The sequence below is a fragment of the Haliotis rubra genome, unplaced genomic scaffold, assembly GCF_003918875.1.
Source record: "Haliotis rubra isolate DU_JTF1 unplaced genomic scaffold, ASM391887v1 Scf62, whole genome shotgun sequence".
Taxonomy (NCBI): Eukaryota; Metazoa; Mollusca; class Gastropoda; order Lepetellida; family Haliotidae; genus Haliotis; species Haliotis rubra.
This window is the reverse complement of record NW_025767324.1, coordinates 2,031,293-2,045,674: the sequence shown is the minus strand read 5'-3', so window position 1 is coordinate 2,045,674 and position 14,382 is coordinate 2,031,293. Positions and strand designations below refer to the sequence as shown.

Here is a 14,382-nt window from a genome sequence, read left to right as displayed (position 1 = left end):
AAAGTACAAGAGATAATAGGTGCACGATGAACTGTTTATTGACATATAAATATCATAACATGTAATTTTATATGATTTTTCAAAAATACATGGGGAGGGTCTTTGCACACTTAATATATCACTGACCTGTCTAGGCAAGGCTTGGTTATTGACAAGTCACCGTCAGACCTTAATGATGATTTAAAGTTTTATGTACTTTTTAGTGATTGTAATCTTGTCTTACACACTGCCAGAACCTGCAATCTTATCTTTTATTCACCTTTTATATCCCTAATTATACTGTTTTACTTTTATGCCTGTTAGCAGCCTGTTTACATATGTACATATATTCATATTTCTATATATATCTATGTATTTACTAGTTTTTAGTCTCTCATAAGTCACTAAGTGATTGGTTGTGTACTTTTACCCTTTGTGTATTATTTTTTATATATGTATCATTCAAATGTATGTACACAAGTGAGACTGTAATAAAATCATTGTCTGCCAGAAAAATTAGTTGCAACATTTGTTTGGATTACCAAGCAACTTATTTTGCGTTTTGTTTCCTTAAACCAAAAAATAACTAGGTCACGACCTCTAGTGTTACTTGATTGGTTAATATAAGAATGGACTGTTTTCTGTGTACTAGTATTATTGCTCTGGGCGATGTTTCGTATAGCTGTTTATGATTATTAAATAAGCGGTCTTTGAAGTTATTGTCGTAGGGGTATTTATTTATGAGAATTGACTTCAGCGTTTTGGGCGTTTATAGAATCATAAACGCAAAAATCGATGCGTAAGTTTTACGTCAATCCGATACGCATACCGATTTTCACGTTTATAACTCCATACACGGAAAAATAGTATCAGGTAATGTTTTAGAATGTCCCATGGGTTATATGACGGGCGGATGGGTTATCTCATATTTGCGAGAAAACCAAGAAAAGAAGGACAATGATGCTGCCTAAATAACGAGCGCCATGGATTAGTCATAAACCATGGTAAACTGGTTTTAGTATCTCAACATGACAAACACTGTGAATGTGTTTCCTCAGAAAATACATACAGGTTACGCTTTTTTTAAGAAATGGTTATTTTATACAGACATGTATATTAATACGTAATATTTAATTATTTCCCAGGTATATACAGCACAGGGAATTCACTGAAGATGCCACACCGGTTATGTGATCATTCTAGAAACAACCAAGATTACTATCCTTTCATTATAAGATGTAAAATACCCCGTGTTGTTGGTGGGTTGAAGACGATGACCAAAGGCTCCATGGAAACTTATAGCTTTATCAACTTAAACCCCGTAGGGGAGTTAGCGTTAATCGTTAATGTATGGTGTGTCGTTAGCAGTCCTTAAATTTGACCAGTGAATAGGTTCAAATTAATTCGAATTATGGCAATAGATTTCTGTGCTATGGCGCATTGCTTTAATTCCAAGACTTTTTAATAGATATGAACATCGGAATGAAAGGTTAAGTGTAGGATGCTGTTGCATCATAAGAATGGCTACCAGCTACCCTGGTCTGCCTTAACGAGAAGTGTGAAATGCTTTTGGTGTTTTGTTTGCCGCACTTAGCAATATTCCAGCTACACGACGGCGAATAAAATTGCGTGTGGATAAAATCGAGTCAGTCCAGTGATAGATATCGTAAGCATCGTCCTATATCATGAGAATCGATCTGCGCAATTGGGAACCGATGACATGTGTCAACCAACTCAGCGAGCCTGACCACCCGATCCCGTTAGTCGCCTCTTACAACAAGCATGGGTTGCAATTAGTGCCGGTATTGGTATACAACATGCGATACGATACATTACGATACTAAAACTTTAGTCACGACGATATATTGCCAAAGTATTGTGCACTGAAGCTGCGATACGATACAAATCCCGATATAAGGGTAGCGATACGATACGTATCACGATACTAAAATCTTTAATTCTAACACCAACTATACAATACCTTAAGATTAACACAAAACCAAGTTTAAAGTATTTCGTCAAATTCCGCGTTGTTTCAATGTTCATTCGGAAGCGAGATAATTAAGTTTATACACGGACTTTGTGAATGTTGATATCGTGCGAGCGCTATGTATGACACAGTTTTTGACACAAGAATTTCTGAGAAAACGTTTACCTACGAAGGGAAAATAAGTAAGCATATATTTTAATCGTCAAACAAAAGTAAGCCTTTTTTCTTGACTGATATCGCGATTCGGCAATCTTCAAAGTTAAACATTGATGTATTGTGGCCCATTAGTAGTATCGTATCGGGATATACGACAATGTAAAACTTTGTATCGATTCACTGTATCGGCGGCTCATGAATCGATGCATCGATGCGTATCGAAGAATCGTCTCGCCACTAGTTGCAATTCCTTATTTTGACTTATACCATACGTTCCCGAATTATTTCAGGTGAACAATTGACTGTACGTAGCATATGTTTATGACGGGTGCCACTCGTTGGGCAGGATACGCTCACCTTTTCGCGAACACCTGGTATCATCACTATTTGATAGTGATTCATAAACACATGCTCTGTCATCGTATCGTATGGTGACAATCACTGAAGTGAGGTGAGGTGAAATTGGGTTTAACGTCGTGCTTGAGAATATTTCGCTCATATGACGACGTGCATGTGGGTGTATATGTGTATGTGCCGCTGCTTGTACTAGCCCAGACTTAAGCTGGTTTTATAGTGCTAGCCCACTGAGATACCATGCCGCAGTGAAGCATGAATACCCCACTCAGACACATTATACTGACTCCGAGCCGACCAGTCCTTGTTGTACCCATTAATGCTGAGCGCCAGGCAGGGACCAACAAGTACCATATTTTCACGTCTTTTGGTATGACGCAGTCGGGGATCGAACCCGCGACCTTCCGCTCTCCGGGCGGACGCTCTAACCACTACAACACGGAGGAGTTCGACAATCACTGGATTGTCTGGTCCAGATTCGATTTGTTTACAAACAACATCATAAAGCTGTAATACTGCTGAAACAAATATGTACTCATGATATAATCACAATTGTACAATCGACTCTGCTTTTAGGATAGATTTCTTATGGATGTGGAGGGGCAGTTGGGTAGCCTTGTGGTTAAAGCGTTCGCCCGTTACACGGAAGACCCGGGTTCGGTTCCCCACATAGGTACTATATGTGAAGCCCATTTCTGGTGTCCCTCGCCGTGATATTGCTGGAATATTGCTAAAAGCGGCGTAAAACTAAACTCATTCACTCACTTATGGATGTGGAAAGGGTTTTGTCGCTTCTATTTGCTGCAGTCTACTCCGAGCCCACCTCTTCTCAGGGCTTTAGTTGCATACACAGCTGTGGTCGAGTTATCAATGAATCAAGCCATTTATGTCACGTGTATGTTGTCTTTGTCTTTATTTATTACCATACTAAATTAATTGTTCGTAACAGTGCAATTACCAGAAGGTTTGTCTTCTATGATTGATGCCGATGTTGGTTAATTTGATGGAGAATGCAATGTTTTACTGGGTAATCAAACGTAATGTGCTAAAAGCACCAGATCCACCGCGGATTTTATGGAATATTGAAAGCATGTTTTGGCTGAACACTTAATTACTGAAATAAAGACAAGACTTGGGAATAGAAAAGCCATCAAGTTGGAAAATTTTACCATGGTCATTATGTTTAGATTCACGCTCCCTTACACGTGGCTCTCAGATGTCGCCTGATAAAACTCTTGGTGACTTCCCTTGCATGCTTGCATCAACACTGTGCAATATCTGTAGTTAATTTGATAAACCTGATTATAAAACTGGCTATTCTATAATATGACACCAGCACTGGAAAAAAAGATTGCTTAATAAAGAAATTAAAAGATTACATGTTGCTGGCGCCCATTTTATACCACAGAGTATCCGGACATCTGTGATCACCGTCGACACCAGGCTCAACGTTATACATAGTTGTTTAATGCCACACTCAGCAACTTTAAACCCATATGACGACTGTCAAATAGAGAAGTATGGACCAGAAGATCCAGTGATTGACATCATGCACATCGACCTCGGCAATTATGATACTATGACATTGATCCAAAAGGATAGCGAACCTGTCCACCCAATCCCATAAGTCGAAATCTACGAGCAGAACGGGTTGTTGAAGATACATGCTTTTGCCACATGCTTGGGTTGGTTTTTACCTATATCCCCGGAAAAGATTCAAGTTGGATGTAAAACTTGCTCATGTTACAATATTGAGCAGGTGCTTCACTAAAGCCTTCAAACCAGCAGCTCTGACACCTTTGTTGTATTTCCATTTGGTGATGTAAGTGTAAAGAACATGCAAGAGTTCTCAGTCTCGATTATTTGAACACACTGGATGAGTTCTGTTTGTTTTCTTTGCTATTATATTGTTTTCTTCAAGATACCTATTTTAATGTTGCTTTATATTTCGTTTAATTTCCTTTAAATTCTTTTTATGTTTTTTCTAAGAAGGGCCCTTAACATATCGTGTTCATTTGGTGGTTAAAGCATTCGCTCGTCTAACCCAGCATCCGGGTTCCATCCCCAATATGGGTACAATATGTGAAGCCCATTTCTGGTGTCTCCCGCAGTGATATTGCTGGAATATTGCTAAAAGCGGCGTAAAACCAAACTCAGTCAGTCAGTCAGTTCTAACCAGCTATCCATAGAGGGTCTGACCAGAGTAGCTGGTGAAGACTGACCTAGTTTAACCGGGTCAGTGCCACTGGCATAATAGAACGTCATCTGTGTCATAGGTATTTGTATCATAATCTAACTACGATTTCCCCCTAAAATTCCCCTGATATTTGCCGAAGTTGAAAACAAGATTTCCATTTGTTTCATTTTTTTATGCGACAGTGTACTCACTCACTCACTCACTCACTCACTCACTCACTCACTCACTCACTCACTCACTCACTCACTCACTCACTCACTCACTCACTCACTCACTCACTCACTCACTCACTCACTCACTCACTCACTCACTCACTCACTCACTCACTCACTCACTCACTCACTCACTCACTCGTCTTTGGTAACATCGTCCGGACTCGGTACAGTATCAAGGATACAAGAATTCATATTTTACATATTGTCAGGAAAGACATGGGGAGGAGAATTTAGATTTGATGCCCTCTGAACAAAGTGATGATCGTGGCATTTCCATAAGCATCACCATGCCCACTGGATCAGGATAGTGTAACTGACATGTTTTCGTGAACACCTATTATCACCATTAATTGAACTGCTCATGATGCAGTCACTATTGGTCAGTGGACATATCTGATAAGGTTCTTATAATTATGGATTTGCGCTTCATCTCATGGTATTTACCGATAGCAGGCACTGGTTCATTCTCCAAGCTCGGTCAAAACACTATTTACTCACTCATTCATCTTAAACCGTGTCAAGTGAGGAAGGCTCAGCAAATGGCTTTCAAAAGAGACATTCAGTGATCACCGAGCTCCACTTGCCACTGAAGTTTTCAATAAAAAGAACAAAGATTAGCAGTAATGCCTTCAGCCTATGATCAGCCCAGGAGCTTATGTTCGCCATATTGGCGCTTTTATCCTTGTCAATTTGTAGGCTTTGAAGCCATGTCAACAGACAATTTTTTTATGTCATGGACGCTTCAGACGGATTAATACTTTCTTCACAAGTGTAAAAGTCCCCATATATTGCCTTGAAACTGTCTCTGTATGGGAGTGAGAGATTCAGTGCTACTTTGAACGGTAACTCCGTCATGTCGTGGAGTATCTGCCTGATGCTGCAGGAAACTGGCGTGATACTTGCTATAGACGTTTCCCAGAGCGTTGAAGGTAGCCAGTACCAAATGATCTTGTCCCCGTGGGGGCCCTGGGGCATTACAGATTCTCAGTACCCAGTGTTTGCCTCCATTGGTTCTCTATAATTCTCTCTTTGTGAAGGAATCCGGTACAGAACCATGGTATCCGATACCTCTCTCCATTGGGTATCCTTTTTACCTTATGATTCTTTACATGTGCTATCCCTAGGCATAAGAGATCCCTGATATCCGATGCCTCTCTCTATGAGGGTATCCCAAGACAGGACAAAACCCTGGTACCTTATGATTATTTTCATTTGGTATCCCTGTGCATAAGAGATCCCTGATATCCGATGCCTCTCTCTATGAGGGTATCCCAAGACAGGACAAAACCCTGGTACCTTATGATTATTTTCATTTGGTATCCCTGTGCATAAGAGAAGCCTGATATCCGATGCCTCTCTCTATGAGGGTATCCCAAGACAGGACAAAACCCTGGTACCTTATGATTATTTTCATTTGGTATCCCTGTGCATAGGGAGAAGCCTGATATCCGATGCCTCTCTCTATGAGGGTATCCCAAGACAGGACAAAACCCTGGTACCTTATGATTATTTTCATTTGGTATCCCTGTGCATAAGAGAAGCCTGATATCCGATGCCTCTCTCTATGAGGGTATCCCAAGACAGGACAAAACCCTGGTACCTTATGATTATTTTCATTTGGTATCCCTGTGCATAAGAGAAGCCTGATATCCGATGCCTCTCTCTATGAGGGTATCCCAAGACAGGACAAAACCCTGGTACCTTATGATTATTTTCATTTGGTATCCCTGTGCATAAGAGAAGCCTGATATCCGATGCCTCTCTCTATGAGGGTATCCCAAGACAGGACAAAACCCTGGTACCTTATGATTATTTTCATTTGGTATCCCTGTGCATAAGAGAAGCCTGATATCCGATGCCTCTCTATGAGGGTATCCCAAGACAGGACAAAACCCTGGTACCTTATGATTATTTTCATTTGGTATCCCTGTGCATAAGAGAAGCCTGATATCCGATGCCTCTCTCTATGAGGGTATCCCAAGACAGGACAAAACCCTGGTACCTTATGATTATTTTCATTTGGTATCCCTGTGCATAAGAGAAGCCTGATATCCGATGCCTCTCTCTATGAGGGTATCCCAAGACAGGACAAAACCCTGGTACCTTATGATTATTTTCATTTGGTATCCCTGTGCATAAGAGAAGCCTGATATCCGATGCCTCTCTCTATGAGGGTATCCCAAGACAGGACAAAACTCTGGTACCTTATGATTATTTTCATTTGGTATCCCTGGTCATGAATGAACTCCTGTACCCGATGCCTCTTGTTATGTTGGTATCCCTGGAAAGAAAAGATTCCTGGTATCCTGAAACTGGGGGATTATGGACAGAAGAGGCTGAGGATCGGTTGCCTACAACATAGGACCTCAGCCCCATTCTTCACACCAACCATATGGAAAATATCTATATACATATCCATTGGCTCTGGTTGATCCTTGTGTGGTTTGGTGTGAATGTGGTTCAAAACATTCAACTGGCCTTCAAGAGCTGGGGCATAGAGCAAATTTTGCCCGTTATTACTGCATCTTCAGTCTCATATACGCCAGAAAATCAACGCAACAAACGTACCGGTACCCACATTTTACTCAATAAACTCTGACCCCAACAAACGATGTTCTGGAACCCTCCGATCAATCGGTCTCCTCAGCTTCTTTTCCCCTACCAATAGATATCAATTTGATTACTCCAATCTTCATTTTTGTACTTCGATGTTTTCGCCATTCACAAATTGAGTTACCGAACTCAACCGAGCTAATATCGATACTTTTCTTTCTTGGTTCTTAACTTCCAAAACACGCCCTTTCTTTTCACGTAGCTGATTATGCCATGAACAGTTACCCTTCATCGGTTGGTGACTCGATTATTTCTCGGTTTTACCTTACTCCGTATGAATTACTATTAGGGTAAATTTGGGACTCGTATATCTGTATTGTAGCCTCGTGAATTTCAAAATGGCAAATAGAATGTACATAAGCATACAGAATATTTTAGAAACAAACGTTTTGCAATTTAGATGAATGACTTTCCATCTTACCATTCATCAAACAAGTATGGAATATTCATATTCTCCGTCAGCGGAATGTTCTACTGAGTGCAGGGTTAAAGCCCTTGACCAAAGAGCTTCCTGGGACTTGTTCTAAAGCGGCAATGGCACTTAATCAATGGCCGATCAATATTCTGCTGAGTGACTGGTATCTATGCTATCACAGTAGGAAGGTATTACTATGGGAAGATAACTGGGAGCAGTCGTTATCGCTGGATGCACCTGGGTGTTTCATTTGTAGCAGTCGAAGATTAGAGCTTTGGAAAATACGTTGGAACATCATTCGACTGCCGTGTTAGGAAATTCAAACCAATCATCGATGAATCGGTGACCGGAATTTGTTGTATGTCTGTGCGTGCGTATAGCCTTTCAGCACGATATGTTAGGGTTAAGTACACAAGGTACTTCAGGGCGCATCCAGGATTTTGGAGAAGGGTGTGTGCACATCAATCATGAAGTCCAAAGGCTAGGGGGAAATGATCCTCAGGGAAATCTTTTTCGGGAGAGAGGGGTGATCTGTCCTTGTACTTATTGTAGAGATGTCAGTGACGCTAAAAATGGACAAATAATGCTTTTTTCAGTTTGTTTGTTGTTTAACCCGCAATCAGCAGTATTCAAGCGGTCTCAAAATAATGGAGTTTGGACCAGACAATCCAGTGACGAACAGCATGAGCATCATTATGCAAGCATCATTTCAAGATTAAGAAGAGCGAAGAATTAGTGTCACCCTTGATTCCGTCTGCCATGTGAAGCTACTACATCCTGATGATCAAGTTACCACCCTTCATTGCATCATTAACGATGAGTGAGTTTAGTTTTACGCCGCACTCAGCAATATTCCAGCTATATGGCGGCGGTCTGTAAATAATAGAGTCTGAATCAGACAATCCAGTGATCAACAGCATGAGCATCAATCTGCGCAATTGGGAACCGATGACATGCGTCAACCAAGTCATCGAGCCTGACCACCGACCCCGTTAGTCGCCTCTTACGACAAGCATTGGGTTACTGAAGATCAAGTCTAACCCCGACCTTCACGGGTCTGCATCATTAACAAAACTACAGTATGTACGAGGAAGATTATGGAGTGGGTGACATGTTAGTTTCCGGTAATCGCTTAAAGAAATGACTCTGTCTACAGGGAAAGTATCTAATGATTTGGAGGGCAACTTAACACAGTTTCAAGATATACAGTACGTATAATGCACAATTATTACTATTATAAAACGGGAGGCAAAACTATTTCGAAAATATATTCTTGATTACTTTTAAAAACCGTTGCTCCTATTTGATTGCTCCCTAGAATTGGTCAAAAGATTAAAGGACATGAGCACCTGGTATGGAGAAGACCATTGACCAACAGTGTAGATCGATACTCAAGTCAATCACTGGACTGTCTGGTCCAGTCTCTATTATTTACAGACCATCGCCATACAGCTGAATTAAACTACAAACAAAGTAACAAAACAAATGATCATACAATATGAATATTCATGACGATTCCGCTGAGCTGTATCTTTCGAGCGACATGATCCAAGTTTACTGTCAATGAAGATGTGATGGTATCGTAATAAATCAGAAACGTCATTTTATTCATTCCCACTTAGCATAAACCATTTTTCACGTTTATTTGATAAAAATTATTTTAGATTTGGGCGCAGAGATGAGGGACTAGACGCTAATTTATCAGGATTCGACACAACTGGTCTGTTAGTCCTAGGCATGTTACAATGTAAACGGACTAGTTGTTTTCTCCTAAAATCTATTCATTCCTTACACGTTACACATCGACTTACTGCATGTCTGACTTTGCGTGTAAGATATATGCGTATGTGTACAGAAAAACATACAACTGTAAAAAACAAAGTTGACAAAGGCACCTGGTCATAAACAAAATTAACACGAAACAGACAAGTGAAAGCGTCGAAACAAATACCTTTTTGCGACTTTTGCAAAACTTCCATGACAATTTAATTAAAAGTTGCCATTTACTCTGTTGATGACGTGACTGAAGATGAGCATTTGTTAAGCTAAAGTTAAAACTCTGTAAACCACAAAAACATCTGAGGTTCGGAGTTTAAATAATGAAGGATTGTTATAAAACAAAGTGCTGATGTTTTAAGCATGTTAATAATCGTTCCTTAAGAGTGAGTGAGTGAGTGAGTTAGTTGGTCTTTGACGTTTACCACTATGTTGACACCCGTGGGTTGGACTGACACACCAGGAAACAGCAACAGGATGACACTGGAATTAAACCCGCGGTTTTGGTTTCTAGCAAGCCCAAACAACCTAACCCTGCATTGTGAAATGTGACGTCTTTGACATCTGGACAAGCCGAGACCCCGGAAATGTAGATATTACTTATGGGGGAAGAATGGTACATGTGGATCACGACACATCCAGCGGTATATACAAGGTGATAAGGTCATAGATGATGATATTTGTGATGATGATTGCAATGATGGTGATGAGTGAGTGAGTGAGTGAATGAGTGAGTGTAGTTTTACCAGAAATTGGCTTCACACAATGTTCCAATTTGGGAATCGAACCCGGGTCTATTATTAAAATAATAATTTTTTTAACAATACACAACTAAATAAATAAATATATATTTAGAAACATCTCTAAAATAATGTTCTATATTCATATAACGGTAGAGAAGGGATACAAGATCACAAAGCATCATTCTCTGACCATCAAGTGTCGTGGAGTCTCCCCTGGGATCACCACACGCTAGACTTTTTACGGCTTTTCATACAGGAAAGTCTCGATTAACGTAGGCTATTCCAGTCGTAACCTTTGATAATAAGTTCACTTTGTAGTCTAACAGGCACCTTCATTATCACATCGTGAATTCTGAGTGATATCCACTAACTTTCTCGTCTTACACTTGACCCTCAATGTATCGTCTTGGACCTGTGGCAAGCAATTTGGCTCAATTTTCCATTTACTACTGAAATCCCTTCAGAAATGACCAAAGTGTGCAATTACCAGATCCCTCTGGGAGCAATTACCAATTGACATTGGTGCTTCTGGATTAGATATATCATAATGGATAGTACACAGAAGCTTCTGATCACATTTTCTATTGAACATGTCCCAGAGAGGAGTGACTGAGGCTAAACGTTTTTGTGTCTGCATCAAGCATTGATGTCCTTAGCTTCGTTGCATCGACCCCTTTCCCACCAGTCAGCAACGTTCTGGTAGACACTGGACCACTGCAATGGTTGATGAACTCGTTCGCATAACAAACAGTGGGGGAAAGGGTTGTGGTTCGATAATATGATAAGAATCGTTCCACTTGCGATAGGACACATATTCGTCCACATTGATATCCAGATATTGAAGCAGTTTCGCTGAATACCTCATCGATGTGTACATAGTCTTCATCGACAAAAGCCATCTTTGAAAACCGGCATGTTGTTTTGTTTGTAAGCACCAGACAAACAATAACATGGAGACTGATTAACGAGCGGCAATGAAGACATAACGATGCTCTCGTTAATGTCAAACATGTTCATCCAAGTCTATTAGAAGACAAGGTCCGTCGATTAAGGCATTCTCAATGCAGCACACTCACTCCAGCCTTTGCTTAATTGAACCTGTTCCTCTGATAGTGGAAGGGCATTTCACGGCTGTCAGATGGAAGCAATGACCTGGTGACCTGCTGGCACAATGGTGTCTGAACAACGGTGATCACTGAGGGGAGAGTAAAAGTCAACTATGGGCGCAGAAGCGATGGTTAAACAATCGTGACTGACATCAAGGGGAGTTCAGCTGCAATCCATGTTGACTACCCTGTCCCCAGTTGACGACACATCAGAATGGGCTAAACACTAATCCCCATGATTGTCGATCACATTACGTTGGTCTAAGTTTTGAAGTGGGCTTGTACGCAGTATTCAACCAGAAACACTATAAATGCATGGAATAGAAACAATGCAATTCTCGTGTCTATCTGCGTTTTGTACATCGTATTATATAAAAACTCTGTAATCCTTAACGATTTGGGCTGTAATCAAAGTGAAAAAAAGTGAAACATTTGTCTGGCAAAGATTTAATGACAAACTGAAATCGAAGTCGAATTAATTGCTATTCCCCCGGATCTACTGGATAGCATGGTGAATGTATCGCAGAGTTTAGAAGACTTGACATGCAATAAATTGATAAGGATACGAACACACAATTACAGCAAGACTGGGATAAGATTGAGGAATATTCACAGCAGCATGATAAGCGCATGATTACAGCAAGAGCACGAAATACTGCAATGTATCAGCAAGATTACAACATAAATTACAACAAATGCAGATGAATTACAATATCATTAAACCCAAAGATTTGGTCAGATCACAGAACGAAATACGAGATTAGAACATTAATTAAAATCAAATTAGAGCCGAAACGCAGGAAGACAAGAGAACCAACCGCGATCACAACAATTCGTAAGAGACGAATTATCATTCTTTTTACATCACTCATTTACTTACATCTTCCTAATTTGCCTAAACACGTTTTCCCTGAGAACAAGATTGCGTACAGTTTCTGTTTAAGAACAAAAATAGGACAGCAGCGTCTGTTTGTATTCAAGAAGCCCATTTGCTCTCCTTTAAGATCAACGTATTTCTGCACAATGGATGCTGATAAGCAGTTCGATTTCCTTTCCAGTTCTGACCAGCTTCAGAGAAGGTTCTCGTGTTTACTCTGTACAACCATTTATGTCCAATTATATTTGAAAGCGGCTTCCAATTTCGTCTGAAAGCTCCAGCTATTCTCAAATTTTCATTAACAGATTATACAGGACTTTTCAAAGCTGTTTGGAATGAAACCTTGATATTTTCAATTTGTGACTGCACCACATCTTTATTTGTCTCTGCAGTAGTTATCCTTTCTAACTTTCCAGTCTTTTATGAATCAATAACATTCATGCAGTCCAGTATCGACTTTGAGATAGCAGTCTACCCAATGTATCAGAAAGAACCCACTGTTTTCACGCTCAAAATTTCGAATTCTGTGGTTGCGGCTTCACTGGATGTTTTGCCTCTTTTTGGCATTTCACAGCTACTCAGTCAAGACTTGGGGGCGATTATTTTACCAATGCCCAAACTACTTTCTAAAATAATTCTTGGCCACTGACATACCGTGATAACTGAAATCCGTAATTCTTAGAAGATATTACTGCTTGTCTAAAAACCTACATGATTCAACTTTCAGCAAGGAGGGCAGTGACTGATAATAGGAACTAATCGAGTCGCTTGTATCCTGAGAAATATCTTGCTCGGTACCAGTTTATAACACAGCACTTTATATTTCAGAGTGAAAAGAATTTGAAAGGATCGTTTTGTTTAGCTAAAGATGAAAGAAGATGATCCCCTATTGGACAAATAAAACAATTATTTCAAAATAGCCTAAGTCGATTCACGTAACAGGAAATGGATTTTACGGTACAACCAGAAATTAACGAGAATTTAAGATTGTAATTTTTAAAAAACATTTCACTCATTACTCACGTATTAAACATGAATATTAGTAGAACATAACTCCAGATTCAAAGACAGGTGAACAGTTAGTATTTTGTCAAGGCACCATGGGCAGCAATGCAGGCTTCAATGTGGCGGGGCATACTACTGATCAAAGAAGTTAGAAAGTCGTGGTCCATGCTGTCCCAATATCGGACCACCTCTTCTTTCATTTCAGCAATATTTGTCAGATTTTTCTTATTGAAACTTTCCTTCATAAGTCCCCAAACATTTTCTATTGGATTTAGGTCAGAGCTATAGCTTGGCCAATCTAATAATGTCATTTTTTGGGTCCGAAACCAGGCCTGTGAATGCTTTGAACGCTGTTTTGGGTCGTTGTCCAGCTGGAAAATCCAAACATTTCCATAAAAAACGTGAGCAGATGGAAGTAAATGTCCCCCGAGAATATCTGTGTACCGCTCACTGTTCATATTCCCTTCAAATACACAGAGGGACGTTGCCCCTAACACAGATATTCCACCCCACACGTTAAATTTCGGACTGTACTTTGGGTGCTGATACAATAGTTTTTCAGTTTGTTTGGTCCAGAATTTCAGTGTATTAGGAAACAGCCACACAGAACTTTCATCTGAGAAAATCACATTGTCCCAGTTAAAATTTCTATGCTGTAAGCACCAGTTCAACCTTCGCTCCTTTTTGTTCAGGTTTCATGATCGGTAATGGAATTCCTCGACTTTTCTGCCAACCCATTGCATACAGATCAGTTCTAATTGTCTCCTTACAGACAACCACAGTTCCTCTATCAATCATATCCAGCGTTACGTTTTCTAAACTCTTTCGTTTGTTTTTAGAAAACAAGAATACCAAGGCGCCTCCTGTCACCGACAGTTAATTTTCTAGGCCTACCTGCGCCTCCCTGGTGCTCAATGCCATATCCATTTGCAATATTTTTCAAAACACGATAAACA

At 40.1% G+C, this 14,382-nt stretch overlaps 1 long non-coding RNA gene across 1 annotated transcript; it reads left to right on the top strand.

Moving 5' to 3' along the window:
• Positions 1 to 1,596: 1,596 nt before the first annotated feature.
• Positions 1,597 to 13,526, top strand: LOC124256180. Its single transcript, XR_006892844.1, has 3 exons — positions 1,597 to 1,608; positions 9,850 to 9,856; positions 13,364 to 13,526. It is a non-coding gene; the product is annotated as an uncharacterized LOC124256180 (long non-coding RNA).
• Positions 13,527 to 14,382: the final 856 nt, after the last annotated feature.